Below are 17,699 nucleotides of genomic sequence, written 5' to 3' on the forward strand. Positions count from 1 at the left end.
ACATGGCCTAAATGTACCCAAGGAGAGCTCTTCTTCTCTGCTTCATTATCTACTACCAAACCGCAGAGTTGGTACTGTCGCCCCCTGCGGTTACAGATTATTGTTATTTTTTTTATCCTCTTTCAGTAAACAAAAGAGGTTTTCATCAACATTTTTACCTTTTCCTGGTTTTTTATCTTTTATCTTATCTTATTCGTTACCTTATAGTCTAAAAGTGTCCCCATATAGTATACATCTGGGTAACTCTCGCATACTCAATTTTTCCATACTATCTAATGTGAACGCACTACATACTAATTTTGACGTCTGACTTAGTATGAGTAGTATGTGATTTCATGGTTTTAATTTTCTATGCATAGAGTTGTGAGTTGTAGAAAGTTTGGAAGGTTGAAGAAGACAAAGTGTTAGAAATGAAGACTTTTAAACTGACTTGTGGTGCAGAAAGAGCGTCGGCCTGAAAGATAGAGCGAGGAAACAATAGATTGATGGATGCAGCGTATTTGACTAATGGTGAACCAGGGTGGAGGAATGGACGGAGGGAGCTGGGAGGGCGGGTGGCCAGGCACAGATGGATAGAGGAGAGTGTCACGCTGCTTAAGTAATGCTTCCCAGGCCTGTAGTTCAATCCCTTTTCAGAATTAAAGCCTCATCTATCACCGCGGTGTAACCTGTTAGCGGTCAGGCTTTAACCGTTCCCAACACGGCCATGTGCATTTCAAGTATAAGACGCAAGATAAAGCTTTTTTATCTGCTCTGAATGTCACACATTAAGAAAAATAATGTCCAAACAGCGCTGCTCGTGCTGCATAATATGGAAGCCACCACTAAAAAAAATAGAAAATAACCATGGCAAGTCATAATTATGAGTTAGTAAAGTCATACTTATGAGATAGAAAGACATAATTATGAGGAAAAAATCATAATTGGAGAAAGAAAAACATAATTATGAGTTAGTAAAGTTATAATTGAGATAGAAAGTCATAATTATGAGTTAGTGAAATCATAATTATGAGTTAGGAAAGTCTTAATTATGAGAAATAAAGTCAATTATGAGAAAGAAATAATTAATTGAGTTAGTAAAGTCAGAATTATGAGATAGAAAGTCATTATGAGATAGAAAGTCATAATTATGAGTTAGTAAAATCATAATTACGAGTGAGGAAAGTCATAATTATGACTTTCCTAACTCGTAATTATGACTTTCCATCTCATAATTATGACTTTACTAACTTTTTTCCATATATGCTGCAGACAGACATAGAATTCTGCTCTGAAATGTTAAATCAAGCACATATTAAACATATTCATTACTAAGGATATTTATTTATTAAGTGTGTTGGGTAATAATTCTTATTACCACTGCCCACATGATAATAACACAATACTCAGCTCTAAGCTAATTAAAAGTGTGCTATCTACTTTCATCTGCAGGTCTTAATTATGCCTAATATACATCTACATATCTCAGTGTCTGGCTGCTGCTATGAAGCCAACTCATAATGACTGGGTTTGTGTTTCCCACAATTCAATTTAAATGATGAACTGCAAAAGGTCTTAATTGCTTTTTTTTTTGGCTTTGCTTTTAATAAAGCTGAGTCATAATCCACAGAGCGTGAAGGAAATTGGATTGTTTCCACAAGTTTTATATTTACAGCATAATTATGTGAGTGTCACGGACATCTGCTGGAGGAATCTGTGGTCATATATTTAGAAACATGAAAGCACAGATGGTGCGAGAGACTTTAAACTTAAAGAAAAGAGAGAAAGAAGGAGAACAAACACAGAAAGTATGAATAATATTAATATTAATGCTGGACGTTGGTTTGCATAAGTTTAGCTTTGGTTTTTTTGGCAGAATTAAAGTCTACCATTTCTCCATCATTCTAACCAATGCATTACGTGACAAGAAGAGCGTCTTAATACCAACATGTAACATTATAGAATTATTATTTAAAGTTTAATTCATGGGCCACATTAACATTCATGTCAGCATTTAGAAAAATGACCAGTTTGAGCATTAAATACAGGAAAGAACTAGTGTGTTTGTGTGTCGTTTTGCATATGTTCAGAGTAAATTTATGTATTTTTGTTGCTGTTTTGTATGTTATGAGTCATTTTGGGTATTTTTGCTGTCATTTTGTATATTGTTGCATTGTTTGTGTTTTTTGTACTTGTACTTCTGTGTTTTTAGTGCAAATTTGTGTATCTTTTTTCCCCCTTTTGTGTATTTCTGTTGTCCTTTTGTCTATTTTAAAAAAAATGAAGTAATTTTGTGTATTTTTGTTGTCGTCTTGTGTGTTTTTGGAGTAATTTTCTGCAGTTTAGTGTACGTGTTTTTCTGAAAAATATTTTTTGTGTGTATGTTTTGAAGATATGTATGTATTTTGGATTAATTTTGTGTATTTTTGTTGTCATTTTGTTTGTTTTTGGAGTAATTATCTGTATTTTTGTTTGTTTTTCTGTAAAATCATTCGTTTCTGTTTATGTTTTGTATGTTTATTGTTCTCGTTTAGTATATTTTGGTGTTTTTTGCATTTGCCCTCTGTATTTTCAGGGCAATTTTGTGTATGTTGATTGTTCATTCATGTCTGTCCTTTTGTGTCCTTTTTTTTTTCTTTGTATGTTTTTGGAATCATTTGGTATAATTGTGTATATTTTTGTGTTTTGTGTTTTCAGAGCAATTGTGTGTATTTTTGTTGTCCTTTTTAGTATATACTTGTCCTTTTGTGTGTTTTTTTTTTGGAGTCATTTTGTGTATTTTGGTTGTCGTTTTGCATATATTTGTGATTTTTGTAGTTGTCGTCTGTGTTTTCAGAGGAATTTATGTTGTCCTTTTGGTTATTTTTGTTGTCCATTTGACGTTTTTCATGTTTTTTGGATTCATTTTGTATATTTTTACTGTTGTTTTTTGTGTTCATATGTAATTATATGTATTTTCTTTGGTGGCTGCATGCAGTAGCATACTTTTATACACAAATTGATCTTGGTTTTAAAGTTCTCAGCTGCGTTTTCTCTGTATTACTCCTGTATTCTTAATGTATTTAAACTGTGATCCGTCCATCACCTCAGGTGTCATTTCACCTTTCCATCCATGATTCATCTCTCTATCAATTCTTTACGTCTCCTCTCCGTCTCTGCTTTGCATCACTTTCCATCTGTACGTCGGTGTCTGCTGACGGCGGCCATTATTAAAAGCTGCCCTGTCAGAAATGTCACTCATAGATGTTATTGATGCCCCTTCATTACTCATTATCGTAGAGTGCTTCCATTAGTGCTGACTGCTCATAAACTCCCTGGCACACACACGTCTAACATCAAACATACAGACTCAATCTTCACCGTGACAGACGCAAGAAATGCTGAATGTAACGAGAAACACACATTTTGGAGGTTTTGCCTCGTTTTCTGGTTAACGTTTGTTTAACCGAGCTGAAAAGACGAGTGACATGTACAGAAATGTTGAAACGGTAACGATGCTTGGTGCACAGCGAGCACTCACCCGTTACTGTTAACACAGACGGTCTGATTTATAGGACACAGGATATGACTGGTGTTTAGAGGAGAAAACCATGCACAGTGTAGATTAGAAAGAGGCCAACAGACCACGTTAGCGTTATCAGACCTCACACAGACATGCACATGGAAACACCTCCCCTGGTTTGTGTTCTCATCAAAGTGTTTGGATCTCTTGTCTCAAAAAGCCATGCTGGTTGTTCACTTAACTTAACTTTAAATGTATTTTAACCCCATTTGGAAAATAAATAAAGGAGCATTTTGGTCGTATTTGTCTTTTTTTTTTAATGTTAAACCTAGGGATGTAACGATTCACTCAACTCCCGATACGATTCGATTCACGATACTGGGTTCACGATACGATTCTCTCACGATTTATTTTACGAAATGAGACTGTTGACAAATGATGACTGAAAAATATTGCTTTTTTATTTTTCATTGTCAAAATAATCCCTTGATAAACTATTCAAAACAATGCAATTTAACTAAAAATAAATCTTGAATGAAATAAATAAAGGAATAATACGAATGAAGAAGAAGCCTATTAATTTAAATTCTGGTTCTATAGTAAACAATGCAAAAGCTGCATAATAGTTATTTTTCTTTTTAAAACTGCAACTGAAAATGTTTTTTGTGCCTTAACAATTGGACTTTAAAAAAAAAAACAGTCTGCACTGTATTTACGTCAGATATTTGTTTGGACCAGCAGAGGACGCTGGCAACCCAGTGGTCGGTTGGCATGCAGATCTTCTGTGCAGTGAAGAAGAGATGCTATGCTAGCAGACAGAGCTAATAGAAAAACGTGACTTTTACAGATATTCACATAATATTACAGATATTCTTTCAGTGCTAAAGGGGTAAGGAATCATTTATGAACATGTTTAAGAGTAGAAGGCTGCCAGAAAGAAAGTAGTAGCAGATTCCGCCCGCTGCCTACACTTTTGGACGAGAAAGATAAATATATAGCGCCGTGTGCCGTTTTAAAAAAAGTACTGCGATTCAATTTTTAGTGCATCGATTTGAACCGTGATACCTATGAATCGATTTTTGACTGCCTTACGAATAATCGTTACATCCCTAGTCTCAATTCTTCTAGGGCCTGTACTATGAAGCTAGATTTCCTCTTATCGCTTCCCGGATTTAATTGGTGTATCCTGTACTATGACGCTGGCTAACGTCTTACCAGGCTAAATCACCATGGTAACTTTGGCTGAACACCTAACCTGGTCATGACCAGGTTATGAAGTGGATATGATCTGAGCGAATACTAAAGCCCGCCTCCTGACCAATCGGTTTTCTTAGAAAATGTGGATCTGATGTGACGCTGACAGGAGAGAGAATATTTATCCTTTATTTACCCAATGACATCCTATAGAAAACATAGATTTTTATCAGATGGACTCGCCTACATTAGTCAGCTGATAAAACCTGTGTGCGTCGGGCGTTTTCAGACCCATAAATTCATTCATTCATTCATTTGTCCATGTATTCTGTGGTGACGCTGAGAGCCTCAGTCCAGTAAGATAATACAGGCTGTATAAAATACAAATATTGTCCACCTGATGTTTCCCTTATGACCTGATTCTGATGTAGGTGGAGCTGTATGAATGCAACATTAGTAGTAGTTATTACAGTCCTACTTTTTCTGCAGCAACAGTGTTGTTTTTGGTCTGAATTATGGATTTTAATTCATTATTTTAAAGAATTATTCCTCCATTGTGACATCAGTTGCTCTACACAGTTTGTCCATGATTGTGATTGGTCTGACGCTGCTATCTCCACCCCTGCCACTAGAGCGCGCAAACATTTTGTCTGAAATCACCTCGCTTAAAGCTGATATCCGGATGTTTCTGAGAAACGTCTCGATGTCCCGCCCTAAACAGCCTCACTTCCTCCCGCTGCCTCTGCCATTCTACCAGAAGCCACGCCTCTACTTTTCTACACGCGCATTGCGGAACAGAACAAAGTCGCATTGATACAGATCTGTGGGTCAGGTAAGAGGCAAAATCATATTTACCTGTTTGCTGTTGCGACGCACGGCCTTGTTTCCGTGCACAGTTCCGCATTCACTTGGATTGACAGACTCAAAAACAGGAAGTTGAAGCCTATTGGCTGGAGGCAGTCGGCGATCATTTCCATTTGTATAGGGGTCTATAGGACGAAGGAGGGACTTATATACATTAATGTATATGAATGACCACCAGCAGTAGACCATAGTAAAAGACTAGTTTGGTATTTTTTCGCATTTCAAAAGAATCATACATACAGTAAACATAGATTTCTCAGAAACTCCAGATATCAGCTTTAAGTGAGCATATTTGTATCCTGCTTCATAGTACAGGGCTCTCTGACAGAGAATGTTTGGTGAGGTGAAGGCTGCTAATTGAGGTTATTTTTGAAAAAGTTCCTCAGTCCATGTTTTGGTTTGTTCTCCAAAATAAAAAGAAAACTGTGAGTTTGAGCTAATTACAGTGTGATGAATTCATCTTTGATCAACAAACAGTATTTGAATGCAGCTTTGTGTCCCTGAATGATCGCACGGAGCAGCCCCCAACATCCATCCATCATCCATTATCCATCTTTATGGCTTTTTCTTCTGGGAATAGTTTGTGAGTGTGCACGTCTGTGTGAACGTCTGTGTGAACCCTGGAGCCCCATTGTTAGGAATGTGTTGGGATGTGTTACCTCTATGTACGGTGTGTGTGTGTGTGCGTGTGTGTAAGAGGAGGGGTGTGGTCAGACAATTAAGCAGCTGTGCTAACGATCCTCCCTCTGCAGCATCACCCAGTGTTTTACAGCAGCGTATAGCGCTTTACTGCCTTTGTTGTCACGGTGATGTAGTGTTTGCACCATAAAGTGCTGATACAGGGTGATTGTTTCGGCCTCGACAGGCCACCCCCTTTTTTTTACACACGCATACATACATACATACATACACTCACACACAGACACACACATCTCAGATTCCCTCTCCCTGTCCTCTGCACACAGACGGACATTTTTTTATAGCGTGTGTGTGTGTGTGTGTTTTTATGGCTTCTGTACTGGGCTGTCTGGGGACCAATCGCAGGCCCTCCATCTCCCTTATCATAAAATGAGTGCGGTGTGGAGTGAGGACTGTGGCAGCCATGATGCTGGAGGGTCCCCCATTTCTTTTGCAGATATCCTCCATTAATGCCAGATGCCGCAGATCATTTATTTAAAGCGTGGCACACTTTAAAGCAACTGGAAATCCAGATACGTCAAGGAAGGAATTCCAGGACACATGCAAAGTGTGCAGGTAAATGCACAGAATGATTCCAAAAATACACAAAAGGACAACAAAAAAACAAGGAAATTAACAAAAACATGTCAAATGATACAATATGACTCAGAGAAACACAGTATAGGCAGGTGAAATACACAAAAATAACTCTAGAAACGCACAAAAATAACAAAATGACAACAAAAATACACAAAATGGCTCAGAAGCACCCAAAATGATGACAAAAAGCAAAATAGAATATAATATGACCCTAAAACACACAAAATGATGAACACTACACAAAAGGATGGGAAAAATGCACATAATGATGACAAAAATACACAAAATGGCCTAAAACACCCAAAATGATGACAAAAACAAAAATATAATACATTACAAAACCAAAAAAAGGATGGCAAAAAATATACAAAATGACCTCAAAAACACAAAAAAAATAAAAACATGCAAATCAACAAGAAAACTCACACAAAATGACAGCAGAAATAAACAGTCACTCTAAAAACACACAAAAACAACTAACTTGACAACAAATATACACAAAAAGACAACAAATACACACGAAATGGCTCAAAACACCCAAAATGACTACAAACAAATACAATATGACTCCAAAAAACACACAAAAGGACAGAAAAAACAACAAAGTGATGAAAAATACACAAAAGGACAGCAATAATAAACACAATGAGGTCAAAACTACACAAAATTATTTTAAAAACACACAAAAATGACAGTAAAATAAACTAAATCCTTTATTAGTTTCTATAATAACACTCAAATCGATCATTATTCTAAGTATTGACACAAATGTTGATAATGTGGACCTTAGATCATTTTTGTGGCCCCCTCTGTGATAGAAGTTGGCTGTTTCTGCTCTCGCTGAACAACAGAAGGATAACTGCTGATGACTTGGCACAAATAATGTTCATAAAAAGTGATTAGTTGGCAGTAATGGTAATGTAATGGTTGGTCAGATGAAAACAGGAAGTGTTTGGATCAGAGAGGATTCAGCATGTTTAGTGTAGAGCTGCCACATAGTGCACGTTAATTAGAAAATAAAAGAACATTTAAATAAATGGGTTACTGGGACTCATAAACAAATGTATTTACTCAATGTCTTACTGTACAACAGAAATGGGAAACTTTTATCCCAGTAGTTGGGCTTTTGTTTGTGTGTTTTTGAGTAATTGTATGTGTTTTTCTTGTTTTGTGTATTTTTCTAATATATTTTTTAGAAGTTTTGGAGTCATCTTGTCTCATTTTGATTATTTTAGTTGTTTTAGTTTCACACAAAACTAGCCTGAGGGCTACATGTGGCCCCTGGACCTTCCAAACGCCCACGACAGTATATTGAGTTGGTTGTCCATAATGACATAAAAGTGTGTTTTTCAGTATTCCATCCATGAACAAAACTGGTGAGGAGTTTGCATACTGCCACCTACTGGTTAATTGTGTTTGAGCGCTCAAAAGTTGTAGTTAGCGTTGCAACAAGAATGACCCCAAAAACACACAAAATAAAAATCAACAACAAACACAAATACATTTATTATTTTTTATCAGTTTAAAAGCACACAAAAATAACTGTAACAATACACAAAATGATGACAAAAATGCACAAAAGTCCTCCAAAAACACACAAAAATTTGAGAAAAAACAGATTTAACCTTTTTTTTTTACATAAAACTAGCCTGAGGGCATGACAGCGATAGAAGTTTGAGTTTGTTGTCCATCATCACATAAAAGTGTTTTTTTTCAATATTCCTTGAACAAACATTGTGGGAAGAAACAGTTTGCATACTGCCACCTACTGGTGACATGGTTCGAGCGCTGAAAAGTTGTACTTAGCTTTGCATGGAAAAAAAATGTGAAAAAATACACAAAAGGAGAGAAAAAATACACACAATGATGCCAAAAATGCACACAGTGATGACAAGAATGACCACCAAAACACACAAAATATAAACATGCAAATCAACAACAAAACTCACACAAAATTGCAGCAGCAATAATTTTATTTAAACTCTAAAAATAACTCAATAAAACACAATGTGACAATAAAAAAACACAAAATGACAACAAAAACTCTCAAAACAAAAATGAACAATATGACTACAAAAACATACAAAAGGAAAACGAAAATACACAAAATGATGACAAACATTCACAAAATGAGACAAAAATACACAAAATTACTTTATACAAACATACAAAATTAAAGAGAAACACACAAACTGATGACAAAAATAATGAAAAGTACTCCAGAAAACACACAGGATGGCTAAAAAACTACCAGAAAAATATATGATACAACAAACAAACACAAAATGGTAAGTTGCCCAAAACTGCCACAAAACTCTAAAAATAACTCTGAAAATACAATATAACAATAAAAAAAACACAAAATGTCTCCAAAATGACAACAAAAACTCTCAAAACTAAAACTACAACAAAACAACTACAAAAACACACAAAAACATGCACAAAATGAGACCAAAATGCACAAAATGATGACAAACATTCACAAAATGAGACAAAAATACACGAAATTACTCTATCCACAAAAATACCAGAAAAATATATGATGCAACAAAAATAATAAGTTACCCAAAACTGCCACAAAAAAAATCATTATACAAACACAAAATTAAACGATACAACAAAAAACACTAAATTTTAATAAATTACCCAAAACTGCAACATAACTCTGAAAACACAATATAACATAAAAAAAAACACAAAATGTATCCAAAATGACAAGAAAAACTCTCAAAACTAAAACAAGAATAAACAATATGACTACAAAAATACACAAAATGATGACATGGAACTGTAGTGTTTAGTTGAAAATCCCAATCTGTCGGTAACCAATAATAGAGTGGTTTCTAGAGTTTTGATTATGATGATTATATTCCAGGCAGTCACACACATCCTACAGCAGCATCAGCAACAGATGCTTCCCCTAAAGTAAAAACCATTCCAGCTGCATCAGCATATCCATAAACAGCCACTCAGGGGAAGATTGGAAAAAAGTTTGCTGACAACCAGCGCGTAAATGTTGTTTGTTGACGTGTTTACTGTTTATGAAGCTGCTGCAGTAGCAAACAGCACTTCTTTGGCTGCACGTGTAGTGCACGCTATCAGCTGTGGATGGTGTGTGTGTGTGTGTTTCAGTCTGCATGCCTTTACTACTGGCTGCTGTTTTTGATTATATGTGTGTTTGTGCTCTTAATTAATCTTTGTCATTAATAATTCAATCGTGGCTTTTTGTTTAATAAACACTTTGGCAGTGATGTATTGCAGCTGGGTCAGGTAATTTGATTGTCACTGGAAATGAGCTGCGTATGTACACACACACACACACACACACACACACACGGATATTACTTCTGCTATTCCACACAAACTGAGGCAGAGCAATTTCACTAAGATGCCATAATGATCAGTGATGGATGTAGGAGAGCACATTTCAGCTAATGGAATAACACAGTGGGAAAAAAGCAGCAGAGGAAAAATCTGGACTACTTTATAAACTAAAGTAGATTTCCATCAATGTCTCTTCAGCCATTATTAGAGCAGCCCAGAATGGGCTCACATTGGTGGTTCTAGGTGCTCTTTGTTCTGTCTCAGGTCCATTTAATGATCTCAGGTCTGAAACCATCAGGAAACAATCAGTCCAACTCAATATTAACACTAGGGGGCACTGTTGAGCAGTATGGGCTTCATATTTATCTAAACTCTGCAGTCCTGTTGGTTGAATAATCATGCACGTGTATTGCTGATGAGCTGACTCTGAAATGTAAAATAATCTGTGATGTTTTCCAGCGACAGCGTCTCTTTATTTAGTGTTTTGTGTGGAAATAAGAAGAATTAGGGCGTGTTTAAATGGTAAATTTACATATAGTTGTGTATACGGTGGCCCTGAAAGCTCACAACACAACGCGAAAAGCAACGACGGAAGTTAAAACCCACAAATAAGAGTGAATTAATGGAAGCTAAAATAAACACGTGTAGAGTTTAAAGGTAAACGAACGAATACTTGCAGATAAATATAATTATATAAAGTTAAATGACATTCTTACTGTTTAAGGATTTGCTGCCAGTGTTCGTTTTAACCTCGGTTACTTATGGGGCTAAGGTTACAGTGTGCACACCTGAATCCTAGTTGCATTTGCGGATTTTATTCTTGTGAACAGGAATCCGACACGATAAATTACTGATATGATGATTACGTGACAAAGTCACAGGCTTTAAAGATGCAGTATGTAGAATTGTGAGACTTGTATAGAAACAACCACACTTCCTCCTCCCCTCCCTGTTTCCACAATCCTCGTGAACGAGGACAACTGTGGAACTCTTAGCGACTCTTTCCTCTATAGAGATGAGTGACAGATGTAGTGACTTTATGCTGTGTTTCCGGTTCCCGTGTGCCTAACACGACTCCTCCTATTAGAAAGTCCACTATTACACTGTAACAACTGAGGACGTGAATGTGCATCGAATTTAGTCTGGCAGCCAATAGTAACACCCCAAAACAGCTCATGGAGCACTCTGTTTGTAAAATGATCTCTGATTGGCTGAAAAGATGCAGAGGTCCTGATTCCTCTCAGAACACTTTGAATTACAATATGCTCAAAAGTGATTTTTAGGGCCCCCTGACCACTAGAGAGCCCCCAACCTGGCAACCACACTTGCATGTTACTGATACTGCTGTGCATTGCGTGCATCAAAATTGGAATCGCCTACTACTCTTAAACATGTTCTTAAATGATTCCTTACCCCTTTAGCGCCTAAAGATTATCTGTAATATCTATAAAAGTCACATTTTTCTATTAGCTCTGTCTGCTAGCATAGCATCTCTTTTTTGATGCTAGAATAGCTGCATGCCAACGACCACTGGGTTACCAGCGCCCTCTGCTAGTCAACACAAATATCTGATGTATATACAGTACACTGACTAAAATGGAATATCTATTATGAAAATCACTAATAGCTTTCACGTTTTTACCTCTTGGTAACGTTTGCACTTTGCACCAAATGACCTGGGCCGTCCCTGTACATACTGCAGCTTTAAGTGTTGATTAAAGATATGTAAAGATGGAAATGCTGCATTTCTTTTTCAAACCAGTGGTGGCAGTAATGTATGAAATTGCTGGAGGCCAACCGCCGTTTAAAATGAGACGTAGTATGACATAATATGACAAGCAAACAGAATTAGGTCAAGTTAATCTGTCTTTACTTTGTTCTTCCATGTTTTTTGCACAATATTATAGTGTTTGCATGCTTTGTTTTTCTTTTACATCTTCTATTTCAAGCGGCAGCACATACTACAGTTACATATTTATCTAAAAAGTACAAGACACTTTTTCATTTCTTATGTTATTTACATTTCTTTGATACTGAGTGAATAAATACATATGTTTACATTTTTTTTTGTAATTTTAAGAATGCAGGTGTCATAAAAAAAAAAAAAAAAACCTCTTTTCAAATTAAGCTATGGGGCAAAATGGCTTCACGTTTTTTTTTTGTTTAATAATAAAAAAAATAAATAAATAAATACGCTAGTCAGACTGTTGTTGCCTAAAGCTATCACACACTTCAGATTTGAGGGAGAAAAAAAAGTAGAAATAAGTGAGAAATCAAGTGTGAATTTAATGGAAGGAAAAAGGATAAATGATGTCATTGTAGACATATTAAACATAAATAACAGACGCATAAAACCGAGGTGTTATAGTTGATCACTGCACATGATTTCCATCCATTAAAACCACCCTGTGAAACCTGAGGAGTCACATGTCTACACGTCTATAAGTAATAAACAATGCTGTTTTTCTTTGTGTTCTTGTCACAGTTGAACACATTTAGTGACATTTTTCCCGGAGAGAGCGTCGCCTGCTTTGTTGAACATGTGATTAATGAGACCGATTGTGCACAAACTACTAACTGATACATGTCTTCATCGAGCACCGGGGAACATGCATGCAATTATTTTTAAATGAGCATATTTGTATGAGGCATGCATGATGCACGTTAGCATGTACGCTTTGAAATGTGTGCGTGTATGTTTAGTGTATCAGAGAAGCTTGTTAGTGCTACGTTTCCAGCAGCAGGAGCAGGTATAACCTATGGAGAGATCAGCAGAGCAGATGTTTAATACAACTGTTAACATCACAAACACACACACAAACACACACACACACACACACACAAACACACACAAAGACTGGATGTGCACGTCAGCATGGAGAGAGAAAAAAGGCTCAAAGCGAGAAGCACGATGTGGGAAATGGACACAAACATATGGACAGGCAAATTATAGACAAAAACCAGGAAGCAGAACACACACGACAGACATGGGCAGCTGGCGGCCTGTGGGCCACATGTGGCCCTTTGTATTCATTTTGTGTGGCCTCAAACTAAACGCACAAAATGAGACCAAAAATACACAAAATGACTATAAAACTTACAAAATTTAAGAAAAATGCACAAAATGATGAAAAGTACTCCAAAAACACACAAGAGGGCTACAAAAATACCAGCAAAGTATGTAAAACAACTAAAAAAACATAAAATAAGAACAGAATCACACGAAATGGGACCAAAATACACAAAATTACTCTATAAAAAACTTAAAAAATTTAAGAAAAACACATAAAATTACAACACAAATAATGTAAATTACAAGAAAATACCAGATAAATATACAAAACAACAAAAACCTGAAAATAAGAACAGAAATACACAAAAATAATCTATAACATACAAAATAAAAAACACAAAATAATGAAATGTACTCTATAAACACACAAGATGGCTTCAAAAAATACCAGAAAAATATATGATACAACAAAAAACACAAAATGATAAGTTACCCTAAACTGCAACAAAAATACACAAAATGACACACACGACAGAAATAATGAAAAGCACTCCAAAATCACACAAGACGGCTACAAAAATACTCAAAAATTCCATTAAAACATACAAAACAACAAAATATACAGAAAATTACTGTATAAAAACACTCACAATGATGACAAAAACTATGAAAAATACTCCAAAACTCACAAGAAAAAGAAAAATATACAAAACTGAACTAAAAAAACACACAAACCTTGACATTAATGTTGATAATATTTTTCTGGCCCCCAATGTGATAAAAGTTGCCCTCGTCTGGGCTCATTTCTAATGTAAGAAAAAGATAAATGTAGCGTGCTCTGAACTTATCATAATAGAATATTATATATATATATAGTAGTGAAAGTAATAAATATGATACATTTAAGCAATGTTTTCCATTTCACTCCAAAACTCCTGCAGATAAAAGATAAAATAACAATAAAGAGGAAAATGAAAGGCAAAAATGTAAACTTTGTTAGCGATTTGAGCTAATTAAACATGGCTCGTGCTGGGTCATTGAGAGCCAGTCCTTTGTGCTCTGATTGGCTTAATCAGCTTGTGAAGGAGGAAATTACTCGTTCCGTGAGGTTGTGTAATTTCATAGCGTGTGAAAAGAAAGGACTAATCAAATAATATCAGAATGGAATAATGAGAACCTATAGGTACTGGTACAATGGGATATTACCAACGCTAATGTTTGCGAAGATGAATCCAAGCCGAGCCACTGGCTTTGATGATGATGTTTGGATTCAATTTAGAACCTTTTCCACACGTCGTACTCAGGTCTAGTGTGTGAATGTGAGTGTGTCGTGTTCTTTTAAGACCTTTTTGTCAATCACACCCTGGAAAAAAAAAACAAAAACATGACAGATATTGTCTGCTCTGGTACCAAAGGGCAAGTGTTTAGTGCTCAGACTGAAGATACTCACAGGGCTGAGGACTAGCATCAGAGCAAACATCATTCAGTCCATATGTAACTTCAGCTTCCTGCTGACTAAGATACACTGTATTTAGGAGCTCTGATTTTCTATTTCTAAATATAGAAAATTACATTTCATGGATTACATCTTTCTGCATCACATTAAGTTTATCAGTTTCATCATCTTTCTCTGTTTCGATGACTTTATCAGCTATTAAACTTCTTAAGATTGTACCAAGCATGCTAAATAGAGTTAATAGTCAATACTGTTAATTATTTTTACATTTTATGCGTCAGATTATTTCCAAAAGCCGGGATAGTTATGCTGAAATCACACGTTAGCAACATTAGCCACAGTGCTAATCCCTCAGTTACTCGTTTAATGAGTAAAATTCCATGGAAATGTGTGATATGATCCTAAAATATTATTTGTGAAACCTTTAATAACCACCAACTGGAGAATAACCGTCACGTTTTGCACAAACCTGTGTGATTGTGACGTGTCACCAGGTAAACTGACGACCAGTTCAGCTCACACACCTTCAGCTAAACCTGAGCCTTTTCACATTTAAATGCGGTCATAAATACGTAGTGAGACTGTTGGAACGATGTTATGGGCAGAATTGAGAATTTGTCCGATTGTTACACTTTATCGTGTCAAACTCATGGCCCCGGGGGCCAAACCCAGCCCTTTGGAGCATCCAATTTGGCCCCCAGGAGAAAATAAAAATGACAGAGAAAATGTGAATCATTGTGTAAATGAAACTCAACAATATTTACAGGTGCTCACAGTTTTGCCAGTGCTTATATCACATGATTGCTGTCACTTTTAATGTTAAACTGTTGAAAAAACTCAAAATTCTTGAAAAATCATGTTACGACTGATATTTATCACCAATTGATTGGCTAATGTCAGTTTTTTAGATAGTATTTTATCTGTACATCAAAGTGCAAACTAGGGCCCAATAATGTTGAAATTACTCACTGTGTTGCATAAAATCTGTGTCCCACTTAAGATGAAACTGGCCCCTGAACTAAAATGAGTCTGACACCCCTGTTCTAGACATTTAATCAGTTGTTTTCTGGTTAAAAAGAAGCATGTAAATGTGTAATATTGTCCCAAAACATTCAAGAGAGAGAAATAAAGAAACATTTGATTGCTTTTTTTGTTTCAGCTTACATTTTGTTTTTTCCGTCCGTTTTCCACAATCAAAATAGTCTGAGGCCCTACATGTGCAGTTCTTTGTTCAACCTGACACACACAACGTCTGATACCAATGAAGCGTTTTCTGGCTGTTATTACGCTTCATTAAACCTGTCATTAATCATCATTTGCAGTCTTGATTTACTGTAGTTAGGCCTATTATTGGGGGGGGGGGGGTTCTGAAGGCACACGTAGCATCGTGCTCGCATTAAACACACAAACAGGCACATGCACAAGCTCCGCAGCCCAACGCACACAAAGAGCACACACAGCGCGCACCCAATGCCAATCCACTTAACGAAAGCACTCTGTTCCTGAAAACGACTGATTCGAGCCCCTGCAGCCCCTAATCATCCAATCAGGGACAGAGCAATCTCCTCCCCACTGGGCCTATCAGGACCCTCCGCTCAGGCCTCACAATTCCCGCGGAGATGGTGAGACGCGGGCCTGCTCGGAGCATCCTGACATTCATTCCTGGGCCGTCCTTAAACCGCCCTCATTCATATGGCTCACCGCAGTGATACGTGGAACGCACATAGCTGGTGTTCGTTCAGGATCACATCGTCTATTTTAATTAAGGTAAAGAATAGGGCATATGACAGACGGAGGGATACATTTGTCACGCAGACAGAGAATAGAAAAGGAATATTAAGCTTCTACTAAATGTCTCACAAGGTTTCTGGGTCACAGTCACAGCCACTACTTTGTTCTCTGATTGACATAATTAATGCTTGAAGTAGGAAATTACCCCTTCAATGAGATGTTGGATTTGTAAGGGTGTGCATGAAAAAGACTTCATCAAATATGATTACAGTTGAGTAATTAGGACTTTTATCTGCTGCACAAACTCACAGTCCAACGTGCTTTTGAACAGAGAATGTTCCGATGACTACGAATGCTAATGATGTGCACCAGAAGGTCACAAAAGACCTTTTTACATCCCTGATGGTGTAACTTTGGATAGAGTGATAAGTAAAACCACAAAGTCATGTCGTGTTGGACTCAAGTTCACTATATCCAAGACTAGAATGCAGCGAGACCAAGACAAGACCAAGACCATGTTGGAAATGTAATCCTAAAGTACTCATACTAGGTTTGACGTCAAAATTAGTATGTAATGCATTCACATTATATAGTATGAAAGATTGTATGACTAGTATGCATGGTGGGCACACGGGTTTTACTCAACATCATGCATTGCGAGCGGAATGTAAAATGGTCCTGGGACCAGCTTCAAGCTAAAAATCAAACATCCCATTTTCAAAACAAAAGCATCTCATCTTGTCTCCCATTAGTTTTTTTTTTACTCTCTTGGAAATAGGGCTCTTGTTTTGAATTTAACAGAAGTTTCATCAGTAGCACAATAGTGGGGTTTATTTTACTCACACGTGACAAAATCATTAAAGATGCTGCTTTGTTTTGATGAAATCGTCCCACACGAGGAAAAAGAAGAGAAAGAGGAACAAAGTCCAAGAGAAAGTGAGAGAGAGAGATTAAAAGAGACCAAATAGCTGTGGATTTATTCAAAGTTATTTATTGAAGTGTATATTGAACTTTTCTGTAAGGCTTAAGTTTTTTTGTTATAGATTAATGTCTAGGAGGAGATATTTCTCATATTGATGGAGAGATTTTAAGACCAGATTTTTCAAGGAAATATTGTTAAAATGCATAATAAAGGTGATCGACTTGAGTCACCCACTGATTTCAGATTTTTTTTTTAAGTCTTTGTTATAAAGAGTGAAATATATTTTTAAAGCTTATTGACAAAACAGCTTGTTTATTTATTTATTATATATTATATTTGCCGTTACAAGGTTGAGTACTTTGAGTATGCTGAGGTCGGCCCAAGTGTCCCCTACAAATATTGTCGATCTATATCGTCCAGATCTGGATCGGGACAA

This window comes from Gouania willdenowi, unplaced genomic scaffold (genome assembly GCF_900634775.1).
Source record: "Gouania willdenowi unplaced genomic scaffold, fGouWil2.1 scaffold_118_arrow_ctg1, whole genome shotgun sequence".
Lineage (NCBI taxonomy): Eukaryota > Metazoa > Chordata > Actinopteri > Blenniiformes > Gobiesocidae > Gouania > Gouania willdenowi.